Here is a 16,920-nt window from a genome sequence, read left to right as displayed (position 1 = left end):
AATTGTAGTCTAACTTCTTCTTTGGTGATCACTCGTAGCTGAGAAAAATTGTCTTCCATAAACACGGTTTTAACAATGAGTCCGTAAGTGACTGTGGAGACCAATTCTGGATCCACACGTCCTTCCACAGTGGGGACATAGGTTTCTGGGCAGGAGTCAATCATAGTGAGGGTTTGCCAAGCGTGCCTTCCTCTTAGCACGTTTCTCCCTTGCATCCTGAGTTCGAGTGTCTTCAAAGCCCCTGACACCTTTTGGCTCTTCTCCAACTGGAGCATTCGCAGGCAAGTGTTTCCCAGTTGTCGGTGTTTATACTACATTTTTTTAGATTTGTCTTGTGAGAGTCTTTAAGCCTCTTTTGTTGACCACCAGCATTATGCTTTCCATTTTTAAGTTGGTGGCTATCCGTGAAGCACATTCTGCAGATGGTCTGTGCCCTCCTTCCTTCTATCTAGTGTGAATCATCCAACGTTCATTTTTATTATTATTGGATGTTCCTGAGTTCCATTGTTATGTGCGAGGGGAAAGAAACCTCTGCTTTCTCTGCACCATAATTTTATACACTCCCGGTCATGGTCCCCCCATCTTACCTTCTTTTTCCCCAACTTAAAAAGGGAGAATCACACCTTGATCGTTTTTGGGTGGCCATTTCTGAACTTTTCCCAGCTGACACCATCTGAACTTTTTAGCGTCTTCCAAGTGTGGTTGCACAAGGTGATGTCTGTTAGCGGTTTTTTGCTATTGCAATCAAAGTGGCTTGCAAAGGAGGAAAGGAAAGGAAAAGAAAACCAAATTTAAACGTCAAATAGTACTTTAAAACGATAGAAAGCATGACAGTGGCAGTCTTTTCTCTTTGGCGATCACTCATAGCCGAGTAAGATTGTCTTCCATGATCACAGTTTTAACAGTGAGTCCGTAAGTGACTGTGGAGGCCAATTCTGGACCCAGACATCCTTCCACAGTGGGGACCTAGGTTTCCGGGCGGGAGTTGATCACGGTGTAGATTTGTTGACCACCAGCATTATGCTTTCCATTTTCAAGTTTGGAATAGAGTAGTTGCTTTGGAAGAAGATAATCAGGATCTGAGAGGCTGCAAAGTCCCCATGCCAAATTTGTTCCTACACGGCTGCAACTCACGCACAAAAATTGGGTAGCCTGATTCGTCAACCTTAGAACCACTGAAGTTAAAGGACTAAGCCCAGAGCGCTTTGGCATGCACCAGGTATCCAGAATATTCTTATATTAATCTCTCCTTTTATCTCCGGGTGCTTCCCACACAGTCTATCAGATTACACTTGAGCTGGGTTGGACTAAGCTCATTCTGGTTGGCACCCTTGTTATCCTTGGATGAGTGCAACTTGGTGATGAAGGAGCCCTCCCCTTTAACAGGCTGTCTGGTTGATTTCCTGTCTGCCTTGACCTTGAGATCCCTTGCATCTTTTCCCTGGAGGTTCGGAGCAGCATCTAGCAATTATAATTGTAATAGAAAGTGCCTGGTGATGGATGGAAGGTCCATCAGGATTCAAATTATCCTGATGGCTTTTCTTGATCCATAATTTGCACTGCTTTTCTCTCTGTCTCTCGCTTGCGCCACCCCTCCCCACATCAATAAATATTATGGGAGTAACTCAGCAGGTTATCTGCTGATTTCAGCTTCTTCCTCTGTGGCGATTACTCGTACCTGAGTAATATTGTCTTCCATGAACACGGTCTTCGCAGTGATCCCATAAGGGACTGTGGAGACCAATTCTGGATCCACACGTCCTTCCACAGTGGGGACGCAGGTTTTCGGGTGGGAGTTGATTACGGTGAGGGTTTGCCAAGCGACCCTTCCTTTAGCACGTTTCTCCCTTTTGTCCTGAGTTTGAGCGTCTTCAAAGCCCATGACACCTTTGGTAAAGGCTGTTCTCCAATTGGAGCGCTCGCAGGCCAGTGTTTCCCAGTTGTCAGTGTTCATACTAAAATTTTTTAGATTTGCTTTGAGAGTGTCTTGAAACCTCTTTTGTTGACCACCAGCATTACGCTTTCCATTTTTAAGTTCCAAATAGAGTACAGTGATATCTCGGGTTAAGAACTTAATTCATTCTGGAGCTCCGTTCTTAACCTGAAGCACCACTTTAGCTAATGGGGCCTCCTGCTGCCGCCACACCGCCGGAGCACGATTTCTGTTCTCATCCTGAAGCAAAGTTCTTAACCTGAGGTACTATTTCTGGGTTAGCAAAGTCTGTAACCTGAAGCGTCTGTAACCCGAGCTACCACTGTAGTTGCTTTGGAAGACGATAATCAGGCATCCGCACAACATGACCAGTCCAACAAAGTTGATGTTGAGGAATCATTGCTTCAACACGGGTGATCTTTGCTTCTTCCAGCACCTCCATGGCAGACCACATCTGCTGCAGACCACCATCCAGAAGTGAGCTGACACAGGGTGTTTTACCACCCAGTTCAATAAGAACACAGGAAGCTGTCTTAAAAGGAATCAGAACATTGGTCCATGTAGCTCAATAGTGTCTGCACTGACTGGCAGCAGCTCTCTGGGGTTTTTTGGGCAGGGGACATTCCTAGTCCTACCTGGGACCTTCTGCATTCAAAGCGGATACTCTACCACCCTCCAGCTGTCCAAGAGGTTTGCCTTCGTTTGAACTCTTGCAAATTTATTTCCTTTATTTTGTTTTCATTTTAGAACATTTGTAGGCCAGTGCCCATTTTTCCCTCTTACACTCATTCTCCAGGGCTAGCAAAAAAATAAAATAAATAAAATAAAATAAAATAAAATAAAATAAAATAAAATAAAATAAAATAAAATAAAATAAAATAAAATAAAATAAAATAAAAACAGCTGCCTCAAGCAGGGACAGCAAGGTGTTGGGTGTTTTGGGGGCCATTATTATAATTATTATGGGACGCGGGTGGCGCTGTGGGTAAAACCTCAGCGCCTAGGACTTGCCGATCGCATGGTCGGCGGTTCGAATCCCTGTGGCGGGGTGCGCTCCCGTTGTTCGGTCCCAGCGCCTGCCAACCTAGCAGTTCGAAAGCACCCCCAGGTGCAAGTAGATAAATAGGGACCGCTTACCAGCGGGAAGGTAAACGGCGTTCCATGTGCTGCGCTGGCTCGCCAGATGCAGCTTGTCACGCTGGCCACGTGACCCGGAAGTGTCTCCGGACAGCGCTGGCCCCCGGCCTCTAGAGTGAGATGAGCGCACAACCCTAGAGTCTGGCAAGACTGGCCCGAACGGGCAGGGGTTCGAATCCCCACAACGGGGTGAGCTCCCATTGCTCGGTCCCTGCTCCTGCCAACCTAGCAGTTCGAAAGCACGCCAAAAAAGGGCAAATAGATAAATAGGTACCGCTCCAGCGGGAAGGTAAACAGCATTTCTGTGCACTGCTCTGGTTCACCAGAAGTGGCTTAGTCATGCTGGCCACATGACCTGGAAAAACTGTCTTTGGATAAACGCTGGCTCCCTCGGCCAGTAAAGTGAGATGAGCGCCGCAACCCCAGAGTCGTCTGTGACTGGACTTAACTGTCAGGGGTCCTTTACCTTTACCTTTACCATTTTATCTAATCTATTAAAACCATACAAATAATTGCAATGAAAGTGGGATAGAACCAGCTCTTTCATGAAAGGCAGTCAGTTCCCTAAGGCCTGTTGGAACAAAGGTGCGGGCAGAAGGGCAGAAAGGAGGAAACAACAACAACAACAACAACAACATAGAATCCTAGAGTTGGAAGAGACCACAAGGGCCATCGAGTCCAACCCCCTGCCAAGCAGGAAACACCATCAGAGCACTCCTGACATATGGTTGTCAAGCCTCTGCTTAAAGACCTCCAAAGAAGGAGACTCCACCACACTCCTTGGCAGCAAATTCCACTGTCGAACAGCTCTTACTGTCAGAAAGTTCTTCCTAATGTTTAGGTGGAATCTTCTTTCTTGTAGTTTGGATCCATTGCTCCATGTCCGCTTCTCTGGAGCAGCAGAAAACAACCTTTCAATAATAATAATAATTTATTATTTATACCCCGCCCACCTGGCTGAGTTTCCCCAGCCACTCTGGGCGGCTCCCAATCAAATGTTAAAAACAGTACAGCATTAAATATTAAAAACTTCCCTGAACAGGGCTGCCTTCAGATGTCTTTTAAAGATAGGATAGCTGCTTATTTCCTTCACATCTGAAGGGAGGGTGTTCCACAGGGCAGGCGTCACTACTGAGAAGGCCCTCTACCTGGTTCCCTGTAACCTCACTTCTCGCAATGATGGAACTGCCGGAAGGCCCCCAACACTGGATCTCAGTGTCTGGGCAGAACAATGGGGCTGGAGACGCTCCTTCAGGTATACAGGACCGATGCCTCTGAACTTCTCCAGAAAGGGAGTTCAAAAGTAGCCTGGGGGCTGCCACCACAGAGAAGACCCCCTCCTGCATTCCCACCAACCATGCCTGTGAGGGTGGTGATACGGAGAAAAGGGTCACTGAGTCTTCGTTGTGTCACCTGCCTTAGTCTACCTCCCCCAGGAGGGCGCTGTCCAGTGCTGAAATAGCATTCCGCCGCCAGTCAACTTCTCTGAGTTGAATGATGGGAACATCTTGACCTTTACTCCAACCACAAGCATATCTTTTTTTTATATAATATAATTAATTTTTATTCAATTTCCAATAAACATTTTATCCAAATTTAACATTCGCCTTGTACATAAACGTCTTTTGGACTTCCCTCAGCCTATCTGACAATTCTCCATATTCTCACTACATCTCACATTTCTTAAATTTATATTGCACTTTACCACTCTTAATCTTAACCTATCTTTCAAACAACATTTCAATCAGTCTTTTTCACAAAGCTTTTTGAAAACCAACAAGCGTTAGTTGCTCCTCACATACATTTTTGATATATTCTGTAAATTTATTCCAGTCCTCGGTAAATCTCTGGTCACATTGGTTCCCTATTTTCCCAGTCAATTTGTCCATCTCTGCATATTCCATCAACTTCATTCTCCATTCTTCCTTGGAAGCAGGAAGAAACCACAAGCATATCTTGGGCTGGTCCACTCCTGCAGCAGACGGCAATGGGGAGATTCCTGCGTACTTGTGGAACTCCCTGCCACAAAATGTGGCGATGACCGCTAGCTCCAAGTGGCCCTTTTATCAGGGGATGTTTATGGCAGGAATGTTTGGCCAAGGGGGAATGCAGCTCTTGAGCCGAAGAAAGGGCTTGTCGCTTCTGGTTTAAGCGACGGGTGCTTTCTTCCTTTCTTGCACTGCAATTTGTAGGAACCTAGGCTAGCTGTCTTACAGTGAATCAGGCCACTGGTCCATCTAGATCAGTGTTGCCAACACTGACTGCCAGCAGCTCTTTAGGGATTCCCAGTTATATCTGTAGATCCTGGGGATCAAACCTGGGACTTCCTGCATAACAAGGCAGTTGTTCTGCCACTGAGCTTCTTCCCCAGATTAGGAATCATATTGAGAACACAGGGAGCTGCCATAGAATCTCAGAATTGTAGAGTTAGGAGGGAAGCCAGGGGTCATCTAGTCCAACCCTCTGCAGTGCAGGAATCTCAACTAGATCATACTTGATAGATGACCATCCAGAGATAGAGAATCCATTCGACCTTCCAAGGGACTCCATTACAATGTCAAACTGTTGTCACTCTCAGAAGGTTATTCCTAGTCAGAATCTCCTTTCTGGTAGCTTGAAGATGTTGGTTTGGTTCCTACTCTCCAGAGCAGGAGAAAGCAATCATCATCATCATCATCATCGTAATAATAGTGATTTTTTATTTATACCCCGCCTATCTGGCCGGGTTTCCCCAGCCACTCTGGGTGACTCCCAACAGAATATTAAAAAAACGATAAAGCATCACACATTAAAAACTTCCCTAAACAGGCTGCCTTCAGACGTCTTCTAAAAGTCAGATAGTTGTTTATTTCCTTGACATCCGATGGGAGGGCGTTCCACAGGGTGGGCGCCACCACTGAAAAGGCCCTCTGCCTGGTTCCCTGTAACCTCACTTCTCGCAGGGAGGGAACTGCCAGAAGGCCCTCGGAGCTGGACCTCAGTGTCCGGGCTGAACGATGGGGGTGGAGACGCTCCTTCAGGTCTACTGGGCTGAGGCCGTTTAGGGCTTTCAAGGTCAGCACCAAGACTTTGAATTGTGCTCAGAAACGTACTGGGAGCCAATGTAGGTCTTTCAAGACCAGTGCTATATGGTCTCGGTGGCCGCTTCCAGTCACCAGCCTAGCTGCCACATTTTGAATTAGTTGCAGTTTCCAGGTTATCTTCAAAGGTAGCCCCACGTAGAGCGCGTTGCAGTAGTCCAAGCAGCAGATAACTAGAGCATGCACCACTCTGGCGAGACAGTCTGTGGGCAGGGAGGGTCTCATCCTGCGTACCAGATGGAGCTGATAAACAGCTGCCCTGGACACAGAATTAACCTGTGCCTCCATGGACAGCTGTGAGTCCAGAATGACTCCCAGGCTGTTTAATGACTGTTCGTCTTGCGTGTTCTCCCCATCTCCATCCCCTAAATCTGTTCCGGGGGTTCTCCTACTGCTCCAGAGCAGAACTGTGGGGCACATTCAAGCGGAGGAAAGAGGGGAAACTTTTGCTGTGCCTACTAACAGCGTTGAGTACATTGGATGCCCCGCTTAGTGTTGTGAACAGGGAAACTGATAAGGATTGTGCATATTCAGGGGACACATAAAGGCTGTTTCTCCCTCTGGGACGGGAGAGGATCAAACAGAAATAAAGGGAGGGTTAGTTTGTGCTAAGCCGCAAGGACTAAACCTTGGCACGCATTAAATTTTAAGCAGAGTGTCTGCGAAGCTTCGTTGCACATTATCTAGAATGTGATGGTTGACACTGATTTTCCCCCCTCCCTCTCTTTTAATGATGGCTTTCCCAGAAACACCACCTGTGACACAGCAAAAGCCTGTCAACTGCTGCCTCCACTTCAGTCACCGAGTCCTTTTATAGTGGATGGCTAATTAAACAAAGAAAAGATGACTCTCAATCTCGCCATCTGCTTCCAGGCTCTCTGCCTGCCTTGCAGACTCCCCTGAGACCTTTGGGGGCAGCCCTGATGTTTGCAGAGATTCTTGACATGGGGAGAAGCAGGGCTAAATTAGTAGTTTGAGAAGCTGGGCTCCAGGATTTGTTTTTTATTTTTTGCAAAAGAGGTCATCCGTTTGTAGAAAATGGTGTTGAAACGACGGAGAGCTCCTAAGTTTGCTTTCCTGCTGCAGCGAAGCCTAGTCTGTGCATGTACATTTTTTTCCTTTTCTTTTCAAAGAGATCAGATTTTGCATCACATCATATACTGCAACCAGAATAAGTTCAGAAAGCGTGCTCATAGCGATTTGTTTCATTAAAAATTATATACCATGCAGAGATTCCAGGACAATTGGAGGAAATTTATTGAATATTTAAAGGACAGCTGTAAAAACTTAAAAACACTAGCAGGATTGAAGTAATTCCTACAATGTAAAATAGATAAGATGTGATGATAAAATACGCGAAAAGAATTTGATATGGGATACCAACTGAAGGGATGGAGAGAGGTCACAAGCTCGGCAGAGCAAAAAGGTTTATATATTGATAAATGTATGGTAAGAAAGAATATGTAATGTAAAGAAAATAATAAAAAAAAATTGGAAGAAAAAAATTATATACCACCCATTGACAAAAAGATTAGAACAATGGTATTAGCCATTAAAAACAATTTCAGACATTTGGGTCTGAAGATTGGGGAAATATTGCTTTAGAGAAAGTAGAATAGCTGGATGTCATCCTAGAGGGAATGTATTGAATAATTTCTTTTATTTATTTTAAATTGCATTTTCTTATTATATTTTTACTGAAATTTTATTGGTGTTAGCCGCTCTAAGCCTGGCTCTGGCCAGGGAGGGCACAGTATAAAGAAATTTTATTAGTAGTAGTACTATTAGTAGTAGTATTATTATTGTTATTTATTATTATTTACCTGACAGGCAGAAAATGGAAAGTCCTTGTTTTCTTTCTTTCTTTCTTTCTTTCTTTCTTTCTTTCTTTCTTTCTTTCTTTCTTTCTTTTGTTATTTCCTTCTGTTTATCTCCTTTCTCCTTTCTCTTCTCTTTTGTTTTCCTTTGGCGTTCTCTGCTCTGGCCTGTTATCAGGGTCCAAGGATTACATACACATGAAGGTGTGTGTAAGGACCCTGAGAGTCAGGGAAGGGAAGACCCCCCTCCCCCAGGGTGAGAGACTGGGAGAAGGAGGGAAGGCTCCCAGGTGAGAGCTGAGAGGGGCCACCACTTTTTGCATGAAACAAAAAGGATGAAACAATGAAATTATCGGCTTAAAACAAACCGCTTACAAACAACTAATTTAAGACATTCAAAAAGAATCCAAATCTGCAATTAGCTAAAAACCAGATTAAAGGACATAGCAGCATAGCTGGATAAAGGTAAAAGTAAAGGTACCCCTGACCATTAGGTCCAGTCATAGCCGACTCTGGGGTTGCAGCGCTCATCTCGCTTTATTGGCCGAGGGAGCCGGCGTACAGCTTCCGGGTCATGTGGCCAGCATGACTAAGCCGCTTCTGGCGAACCAGAGCAGCACACAGAAATGCCGTTTACCTTCCCGCCAGAGCGGTACCTATTTATCTACTTGCACTTGATGTGCTTTTGAACTGCTAGGTGGGCAGGAGCTGGAACTGAACAACAGGAGCTCACCCAGTTGCGGAGATTCGAACTGCCGACATTCTGATCAGCAAGCCATAGGCTCTGTGGTTTAACCTACAGCGCCACCCACATTGGCCTTCCTAAATGTGAATGCTTTTGTTGTTGTTTTTTAGTCGTTTAGTCATGTCCGACTTCATTACCCCCTGGACCAGAGCACACCAGGCACTCCTATCTTCCACTGCCTCCCGCAGTTTGGTCAAACTCATGTAGCTTTGAGAACACTGTCCAGCCATCTCATCCTCTGTCATCCCCCTTCTCCTTGTGTCCTCTGTCTTTCCCAACATCCGGGTCTTTTCCTGGGAGTCTTCTCTTCTCATGAGGTGGCCAAAGTATTGGAGCCTCAGCTTCAGGACCTGTCCTTCCAGTGAGCACTCAGGGCTGATTTCCTTCAGAATGGATCGGTTTGATCTTCTTGCAGTCCATGGGACTCTCAAGAGTCTCCTCCAGCACCAGAATTCAAAAGCACCAATTCTTCGGCGATCAGCCTTCTTTATGGTCCAGCTCTCACTTCTATACGTCACTACTGGGAAAACCATAGCCTTAACTATACGGACCTTTGTTGGCAAGGTGATGTCTCTGCTTTTTAAGATGCTGTCTAGGTTTGTCATTGCTTTCCTCCCAAGAAGCAGGTGGAGAATGATTTTAGCAGGCACCCAAAAAAAAGTACAATGACGGTTCCTGCCTGACATCTATAGGCAGGAAGTTCCAAAGTGTGGCTGCCACCACAAGGAAAGATTAATTTCTTTCAAATCTTGAATGGCCGTTATTTGGCTCCTGCAACGGTTCTGCAGATGGAAGTGGTCGAGTGGGCAGATCGGCAAGCAAACAGGCACCAGACCATAAGACGCACCTAGTTTTTGGAGGAAGAAAACAAGAAAAAAAATATTCTGAATTTCAGAAGCCAGAACAACAAGAGGGATCGCTGCACAGTGTAAGCAGCAATCCCTCTTGCTGTTCTGGCTTCTGGGATAGCTGCGCAGCCTGTATTCACTCCATAAGACGCACACACATTTCCCCTTACTTTTTAGGAGGGGAAAAGTGAGTCTTATAGAGCAAAAAATACGGTAGTTGCTTTGCTGAAGTTATTTCATCCACACGATTGTAGTTTTCAAATGCAAACATGCGGGCAGGTGCATCCCTACTTCCATGCGTTTGACTTGCGTGAGACCTCGGTGGTATGCGTGGTGCCAGGACATAACTAACTAAATCAATTCAAACTGGAAAAAGGCTGAAAACTGGCAAAACCGGCCCAAAACCAATGGGGAAAATGCAAAAATGGTGCAGAAGGAACATGAAAACAGCTAGCAGTCTCAGGAGCCTTTGCACCAACCTCTGAGTCTTGGGGCAAGTGGGAGTTTGAGAAAGCAAATCTGGAGGGAGCAGTGGTGGTGGATTTTGCTGGACTTTTTGTTGTTGTTTTTTTTAATAATATTTTATTAAGATTTTCCATAACATCACAAAAGGAAAAAAGAAAAAATACAAAAATAATAAAGAAAAACAATTAAAAACAGTTCAATTTTTCATAACATATCTTGCATTTGCTTGTTTCCCGGACCTCCCCACACCTCCCCTCTTTGTATTCCAGTTCAGTTTATTTATTCAGCAAATCCTTTCCCTCTTTACTTTATCCTTATCTTGATCTTAATATATTATAACTTTAGCTTTTCACCTGTTAACAATCCATTTTTACATATTCCTTCATGACATTATTACTAAAAACCACTTAACCTCAATCCAACATCATTCTAATTCATTAATTTTGTAGTATTTCTGTAAGTAGTCTTTAAATTTCTTCCAATCTTCTTCCACCAACTCTTCTCCCTGGTCTCGGATTCTGCCGGTCATTTCCGCCAATTCCATATAATCCATCACCTTCATCTGCCATTCTTCCAGAGTGGGTAGTTCTTGTGTCTTCCAATACTTCGCAATGAGTATTCTTCCTGCTGTTGTAGCATACATAAAGAAAGTTCTGTCCTTCTTTAAGGATTTTGCTGGACTTTTTGGTTTGGTGGAGATTCATGTAGCTGAAAATGTGCATCTTGCAGATGGAACATATCAAACATATATTATTCTTAGTGGAATTTCCATTGCATCTTTCTTCTCTGATTGAAATCAAGGGGTGAGGGTCCCAGGCAGTATCCACTTCAGGGACCAGGAAGCCCAGGCTTGCTTTCCTTCAGCAAGACAGCCGTAAGTCGTGCTTTCGGATTTTCCAGTCATCCAAGCATCTTAGACTCTGCATGTGCCAATGTCCAGCTTTCTAAGTGTTCTGGAATGAGCCAAACTATTTGGGATGCATTTCTCGCCCTTCGTTTCCAGGGAGAGACTCGACAAACAGACCACTGCTTCAGATTTTCATAGCAACCAGAGTTTTTGGGGGGCACAGCTGCCAATTTTTTTACCTCTCCCGGTGTTCAGGGGCTTTCACCCAACTCAGCTGTTTTGAACAACAATTCCCATCAGCTGCAGCCAGAGAAGGCACTAGGTTGGGGAAAGAAAGAAAGAAAGAAAGAAAGAAAGAAAGAAAGAAAGGGGACATGACAGAAGTTTGCAAATTTATGCATGGAATAGAGGAAGCGGCAGAGAAACATTTCACTCCCTCTTTCAAACCACTAGAACTTGTGGACGTCCAAAGAAACGGAACGTTGGAAGGTTCAGTACCGATAAAATAAAGTGCTTCTTCGTCCGGCACATAGTTAAACGTAGGTAAACTATGGAACTCCCTGCCACAGTAGGCAAGGATGGCTACCGATGTAGATGGTTTTAAAAGAGGGTTGGGCAAATTCACGGTGGAGGAGAGGGCTATCGAGGGCTACTACGGAGGATGTTGTGGCAATGGCTTTATATGCTTTACATGCTATACCGACTCATTTGGAGAAGCACGGGAACTAAAAGGTAAAGGGACCCCTGACCATTAGGTCCAGTCGTGGCCGACTCTGGGGTTGTGGCACTCATCTCGCTTTATCGGCTGAGGGAGCCAGCGTACAGCTTCCGGGTCATGTGGCCAGCATGACCAAGCCGCTTCTGGTGAACCAGAGCAGCACACGGAAACGCCGTTTACCTTCCCGCCGGAGTGGTACCTATTTATCTACTTGTACTTGGACATGCTTTCGAACTGCTAGCTTGGCAGGAGCAGGGACCGAGCAACGGGAGCTCACCCCTTGCGGGGATTCAAACCTCTGACCTTCCGATCGGCAAGTCCTAGGCTCTGTGGTTTAACCCACAGCGCCACCCGCATCCCAATAAAATCATAGCATCATAGCACTGCAGAGCTGGGGTGCACCTAAGGGTCATCTAGTCCAACCCCCATGTCCACAACCGTCCTTGGGTGGGTCTGAACCACCAGCCACTGAACCACCACTGACCCATTTCTCTTAAAAGGCTTCATGATTTGCGTCTGCCAAGAGAGCAGGTGTGGGCATCTTGGGTTCTTCAGGTGTTGCTGAACTACAACTCCCAGCAAGCATGGCCAATGGCCAGGGGTGATGGGAGTTGTGGCTCAGACACATCTGGAGGGCCAAAGAGGTCCCCACACCTGGCCCAGAGGATACAAACTCAGTGAGCATGCCCGGGGGGGGGGGACGGTCGCTGCACGCAATGCTGGCCTCTGCGCCTCCAGCGAACATGCTTAGAATCATAGAATGATAGAGTTGGAAAAGACCACAAGGGCCATCGAGTCCAACCCCCTGCCAAGCAGGAAACACCATCAGAGCACTCCTGACATGGTTGTCAAGCCTCTGCTTAAAGACCTCCAAAGAAGGAGACTCCACCACACTCCTTGGCAGCAAATTCCACTGTCGAACAGCTCTTACTGTCAGGAAGTTCTTCCTAATGTTTAGGTGGAATCTTCTTTCTTGTAGTTTGGATCCATTGCTCCGTGTCCGCTTCTCTGGAGCAGCAGAAAACAACCTTTCTCCCTCCTCTATGTGACATCCTTTTATATATTTGAACATGGCTATCATATCACCCCTTAACCTCCTCTTCTCCAGGCTAAACATGCCCAGCTCCCTTAGCCGTTCCTCAGAAGGCATCGTTTCCAGGCCTTTGACCATTTTGGTTGCCCTCCTCTGGACACGTTCCAGTTTGTCAGTGTCCTTCTTGAACTGTGGTGCCCAGAACCGGACACAGTACTCCAGGTGCTTGCTGCGGGTATATCATCCGGGTTCTGCTACTGTGAGCGAGGCTGCCTTCGGCAATGCTGTCGATCTCCCTTAATTTCACTACAGCGAAACAGAAAAGAAATGGATGTATCGTGCTATATTAGAAGCAAAAAAAACCTTGCTTTGCTGAATTGGAGGAGCCGCAAAAAGATTCCATTGAGCACACGGATTGATAATATGGACAGATTAGCTACATACGAACGAATTGCATGTTGACGCAAATTAAGAATGGATATATATGAAGAAATCTGGAATGAATATTTAAGTGATATGGGGGGAAGTGGGGGGGAGGAGAGAGACGTGGGAAAAGATTGTTAAAAAGGTGTAGTCATAGGTATATCAGTGTATTCAAATCTGAATTGTCAAGTTGTGTTATTATGGTTTTTGTTGTATGTGTCTTAGAACCATAGAATCATAGAGTTGGAAGAGACCACAAGGGCCATCGAGTCCAACCCCCTGCCAAGCAGGAAACACCATCAGAGCACTCCTGACATATGGTTGTCAAGCCTCTGCTTAAAGATCTCCAAAGAAGGAGACTCCACCACACTCCTTGGCAGCAAATTCCACTGTCAAACAGCTCTTACTGTCAGGAATTTCTTCCTAATGTTTAGGTGGAATCTTCTTTCTTGTAGTTTGGATCCATTGCTCCGTGTCCGCTTCTCTGGAGCAGCAGAAAACAACCTTCCTCCCTCCTCTATGTGACATCCTTTTATATATTTGAACATGGCTATCATATCACCCCTTAACCTCCTCTTCTCCAGGCTAAACATGCCCAGCTCCCTTAGCCGTTCCTCATAAGGCATCGTTTCCAGGCCTTTGACCATTTTGGTTGCCCTCCTCTGGACACGTTCCAGTTTGTCAGTGTCCTTCTTGAACTGTGGTGCCCAGAACTGGACACAGTACTCCAGGTCAGGTCTGACCAGAGCAGAATACAGTGGCACTATTACTTCCCTTGATCTAGATGCTATACTCCTATTGATGCAGCCCAGAATTGCATTGACTTTTTTAGCTGTCTTTTGCAGTTGTTGTTTGTATCGAAAAAATGATTAAATAAATTTTAAAAACAACAACTACAGCGAAACGAGACTCGCGTGCCGGGCCCCACACCAGTTGTAGAGCTCCGTATGGCTTGCGCTTATTCTTAGCTGCTGCACGTTACATTATTCATGTGCCTTTTGTCTTGGTGATGCGCACGAGGCAGAGCTTTTTAATGAAGGCGTACTCGGTGGCATGTCTCTTTCCACGCCTGCCTGGAGGTCCCCCTCCTCATCTTTGCATTAGGGCCAGGGAAGTAGGAAAAGTGGGCTACTGGACGCGGGGGGTTTCAAGGAAGAACCCATTAAGAATTGCCTTCGACTCTCAGACTAAAAGGTTCGGTGTTCTGCTACCAAGGGAACATCAATCGATGCCTCTGGCTTCCTGCAGGAAGATGAAACGAGCCCGCTAGATCAAGCCAATGGCCAATCTAGTCCGGCATCCTGAATGCATCTCATCCAGAATGTTGGAAGATTTAGGACAGAGGGGGAAAAGCAGCATGTAGTTGAACTACGGAACTCCCTGCCACAGGACAGATGGCCGCCAACCTACATGGCTTTGAAAGAGGATTAGACAAACTCATGGGTGAGGTGAGGGCTATCGATGGCTGTCAGCCATGAAGGTGATGCTCTGGCTCTGTGGTTGGAGAATGCAATGCTTGGATGAACTGGATAGCTCAGTCCATTACAGCATGAAACTCTTATTTTCAGGGTTGTGGGTTCGAGCCTCAAACTGGACAAATGTTTCCTGCATTGCAGGGGTTTGGACTAGATGATCCTGGTGGTGTCAGGAGTTCAGCCTACACCCGAGTAGGACCCTGGCAGAGACACATGCCAGTGTGGTGTAGTGGTTAAGAGCGGTAGTCTCGTAATCTGGTGAACCGGGTTCGCTTCCCCGCTCCTCCGCATGCAGCTGCTGGGTGACCTTGGGCTAGTCATACTTCTCTGAAGTCTCTCAGCCCCACTAACCTCACAGAGTGTTTGTTGTGGGGAAGGAAGGGAAAGGAGAACGTTAGCTGCTTTGAGACTCCTTCGGGTAGTGATAAAGCGGGTTATCAAATCCAAACTCTTCTTCTTCTTCCTGGACTTTCATTCGGGAGCTTCAAAAGCTTTCTTCAGCCCGAACATCACAGTGACCGATGCCCACCGACACACTTAGGGATCTGCAGAGTTTGCGCAGTTTGCGTGACAGACCTCAGCAACTCAGCATTTTGGCTAATCTACTTTATTTACATATAAACACACACGGAGCACTGCAACATGGCTCCTTCTCTCTCTAGCATCAGACAGCAAAGAGAAAAAGAACAAATGACAACAGTCCCACCTCACGGAACACAGTAACACAAACATCCTGCCTCCGTCACTCCGTCCACCCAGAACGGCGAATTTGTCCTTATTACAACCCTCATCGGTCCCAGCCAGCAAAGCCATCTGGAGGCACCAAGTTGAGGAAAGCTGGTCCGGACTAAAGTTCCTTGTTAGAAACGACCTGTTGTGTACGCAGATCTCAATCCAGTGAGTGGAGTTCTGATCTACATGCAAATCTCCCTTCTGGGATGCCGTTAATGCAAGGGGGGAAATCATATACGTGCAGACACACATTGGCTGCTTGTGGTGTTTGCGGTGTGGTCTTTACAAGCAGTTTGCCGCTAGCCTGGAGTGTGCGCTGAATATTAACGACCGGCTAGGTTTTAATTAATGGGTGTGTTTCTGCCCTGGAGGAAGGACGCAGCATCACGGCCTGCTGTCACTCAAATGGATTGCAAAGTGGATTGATCATCCTGAAAAGGGGAGAGGGAACTAAAGCAGACCTTATTGGTCAGTCCACCATCAACTCTCATTGATTTTTTTCCATTGAGGATGGTGGAAACTCAGAGATGTTTGACAGCAACACACCCTACCTCTCATTGCTATTTTAGAACAGGGGTTCCTAAACTTATTGGGCCTACCGCCCTACTTTTCAGGAGGGAAAGATTTACTCAGCACACACACACACACCCCATCTACCTTCTTTAAGCGAAAAAAACAAAGATGCAGAGATAAATTTGCATTCTTTTGTGTACAGTGGTACCTCGGGTTACATACGCTTCAGGTTACAGACTCCGCTAACCCAGAAACAGTGCTTCAGGTTAAGAACTTTGCTTCAGGATGAGAACAGAAATCGTGCAGCCGCAGTGGGAGGCCCCATTAGCTAAAGTGGTGCTTCAGGTTAAGAACACTTTCAGGTTAAGTACAGACCTCTGGAACGAATTAAGTACTTAACCTGAGGTACCACTGTATCTTTCTTTCTACCTGTGTCCTGAAACACAGTAAAGAAAGCAGTTGTTGTAAATGAGACACCTTGAAGCTTGAAATCATAAAATGATTTATTAAAATCAACCCTAGTGATACAGTCATAGCTCATGTTACGTCCGCTTCATGTTACGTTCTTTCAGGTAACGTCCCGCGGCGACCCAGAAGTACCGGAAAGGGTTACTTCCGGGTTTCGCCGCTCGCGCATAAGCAGAAGCGCAAAATGATGTTATGCGCAGAAGCGGCGCATAGCAGCCCGCACATGTGCAGATGCGCCGCTGTGGGTTGTGCTCTTTTCATGTTGCAAACAGGCCTCCGGAATGGATCCCGTTCACAACCAGAGGTACCACTGTATTCACATTACACACAGAAAGTGTTTATTTGGAAACTAAAGTACTCACCGCAACTTTGATGTTGCGTGACTAAGCGTCATTCCGCAACACAAGGAACATGTGTGAACGGTTTTTCAAAATTGTCTTCTTTATGCTTGCAATGCCCCTTATTTTTATTCAACACCCCCCTGTCCTATCACACCCAAGGCTAGTGCTTCCCCCCCTTTGGCAGTGGCAGTTTGGGCTGGGTTGTCACCCATATGCTGGATGGATTCGTGGGAGTCGATTGAAATTAAATCCTTCGAAGACAGAGGTCCTATGGCTGGGTCGGGATGGCATGGGGATGAGGGACCAACTCCCTTCTCTTGCAGGGGCCCATTTAGCGCCATTGCC

At 46.1% G+C, this 16,920-nt stretch overlaps 1 protein-coding gene across 1 annotated transcript in view; it reads left to right on the top strand.

Moving 5' to 3' along the window:
- The window catches only part of MAP6 (microtubule associated protein 6), a 60,375-nt gene that overhangs the window by 18,338 nt on the left and 25,117 nt on the right, over positions 1-16,920 (top strand). The gene's annotated exons all lie outside the window — the stretch shown is intronic.

Source organism: Podarcis tiliguerta (genome assembly GCF_965153285.1).
Source record: "Podarcis tiliguerta genome assembly, chromosome: 4".
NCBI classification, from domain to species: Eukaryota; Metazoa; Chordata; class Lepidosauria; order Squamata; family Lacertidae; genus Podarcis; species Podarcis tiliguerta.
The sequence above is the reverse complement of the archived record's forward strand: the minus strand, read 5'-3'. Positions and strand labels throughout refer to the sequence as shown.